The following is a 2,219-nucleotide window of genomic DNA, read 5'->3' as shown; positions in this document are numbered from 1 at the left end:
AAAAAAAAAAAAAAAAAAAAAAAAAAATCCACAGCTCCGCTCTTTTCATGAGAAAATATCATAAAAACTAACAAAGGACATTCTACCAGAGAGCTGACAAGCGTTCTTCAGCACTGTCAATTGCATGAAAATAAGGGCGGAAGAGACATTCGAAACAACACAGAGTACACTGGATCAAATCTTAGAAATAAGGCACTGATGGAAAAACCATAAGAATCACACAAGGTTTACATACTAACATAATATTGCACTGATGTTAATCTTTCTTTTTAATAGATATGCCTTGGTTTTGTAAGATAGTAACATTTGGGCAATCTGAGTGGACAGTAGCAGAAACTCTCTACCACCATCGCTGTAACGCTTCTGTAAATCTAAAATCACTTAAATCAAGACGCTAAGAATTCAAATGTTCTACAGGATAGTCCCATCACGTTTTGCGCACATGAACTTTAGAATCAATTTTATTATTTCACAATAAGTATAAAAGAGCGTGCTCTACTTCTTTCAACTATTTTTCTCATCCAAAATCCAGAGAAATCCGTGCATCTCAGAGGCGACGATAAATCTTGTGTTGCAGCATCTTCTCCTCACAGTAACCTCAGCTATTGTCTGAAATTACTTTTGGTGGCTGCTGGAATGATGTTTGGCCTGTATCTCCTTTTCAGAAAAGATATAATCATTGTCTCCATTTTCTAGATAGACACTAACAGTAACGAAGATAACACACAATGGTAAAACAGTACTTTGAAATTATCTAAGGGAAACAAAGCAAGCTCTTCCTTCTCAACAATTAATTGAATATTGCAAACGCCACAGCAGTATGTGTCGGGAAGCATCTCAGATTAAAAAGCTTTCACTACTAAATATGTTTTAGATATGCAATAAATACCTATCGTCTATCATTCACTATTTATCCTAGAGAGTTCATCCTGCCATTCTCTCCTATGTCCTGACTCAAATAATCCCCACTGTGATTTAAAGAACTTTAAAAAAAAAAAAAAAAAAAAAAAAAAACTCTGTGCCATTTCTTAACTGAACTTTTGACAAAAAACATGTCCCTTTCTTACCAATCCCTCCAAGGTCTTTCTTTCAAGAAACAAATGTAGAAGTCCAAGGAGTAAGCTATATTTTCGAATGTACATATCATTAAAGGAAAAAAGTATTCAGGTTTAAAGTTCTTTTAATCTTGTCTCTGCAAGTCTCACCTGTTTCATGAATTTCAATTTTCTACTTAAATACAGAACTTTGATTAATTACCTAAAGCAGCAGGAAAGTTATTCAATTACTATAAAATGATTCGAGTTCAAATGAGAGGATTAATTTTCAGAGTTATGAAGGAAAGATAGGGTGATTGACTTAGGAAGTGCAGACAAAAGTCTCTTAAACTGGAATGAAAAGAAGTTTTGATTCAATTATTTGATTAAACTACTCCAAGAGTGATATAAAATCAGAACCTCTGACCCAAAGGCTGGACTGCAAGGTGAGCCATGAGCTCACCTTAACTGCTGTCATCATGATTTGCTTTAATGTAACATCCGCCAAACACATTTAAAAATGGGCAGAGAAGTATTTTCAAATGCACATGACTTTTAATAAAAAGCCAGAGATAAGCAGTACCAAGGAGGTAAAGTAGCACGTTTCTGAGCAGGTTTCTGGCAATTAGAAGTAAAACAAAAAGGGAAAGGCGTCGGCCAGCCTGGTCTGTACCTTTGCTGGGAAGCAGACTGCAAAGAATCTGTCTCTCCCTAGCTGAGGGGCGCCGTGCAGGCCTGTGATTCCAGCACTTGGAGAAGCTGAGGTAGAAAGACTGCAACTTTAAGTTTCTCTTGGCAACTTAGCAAGACCCTGTTTCAAAATGAAATAGAAAATAAAAAGATGAAATAAAGTCAAAGAAAAACGTGGCTGGGAATGGACCTCAGTGGCAGAGTACCTGAGGGTTTGATGTCCAATGCACAACAGTCCAACCTTAAAACGCTCCTTCAGACGTTTCTGGGACCCTTGCTTTGGAGCTCATTTCGGGACGAACCTCCTGGAGTAAACCGGCCGCTCCTCATCCGGGTACGGATCTCCCCGGGCGGCTCTCGTGCTCCCCCTTCTGCCCACAGAGGACGCCCCGAGCTGTCCGGACCGCGGTGGAGACCGCCCGCGGTGTCCAGTGCGCAAGCGCCGCCGCTGTGACTGGGACTGGGACTGGGACTGGGACTGGGACTGGGCCCGGG

General features: G+C 39.8%; 1 long non-coding RNA gene across 1 annotated transcript in view; it reads right to left on the bottom strand.

Annotated features, from left to right (window-relative positions):
- The window catches only part of LOC104863830, a 29,454-nt gene extending 27,353 nt beyond the window's left edge, over nt 1–2,101 (bottom strand). Inside the window, exons 1-2 of the long non-coding RNA XR_780698.1 lie at nt 1,931–2,101; nt 1,708–1,845 (exon numbers count right to left, since the gene is read on the bottom strand). This is a non-coding gene — a long non-coding RNA (uncharacterized LOC104863830). The remainder of the gene's footprint in view (nt 1–1,707; nt 1,846–1,930) is intronic.
- Between the last annotated feature and the right edge of the window lie 118 nt (nt 2,102–2,219).

Source organism: Fukomys damarensis, unplaced genomic scaffold (assembly GCF_012274545.1).
Source record: "Fukomys damarensis isolate Sample0158 unplaced genomic scaffold, DMR_v1.0_HiC HiC_scaffold_8, whole genome shotgun sequence".
Lineage (NCBI taxonomy): Eukaryota > Metazoa > Chordata > Mammalia > Rodentia > Bathyergidae > Fukomys > Fukomys damarensis.
The sequence above is the reverse complement of the archived record's forward strand: the minus strand, read 5'-3'. Positions and strand labels throughout refer to the sequence as shown.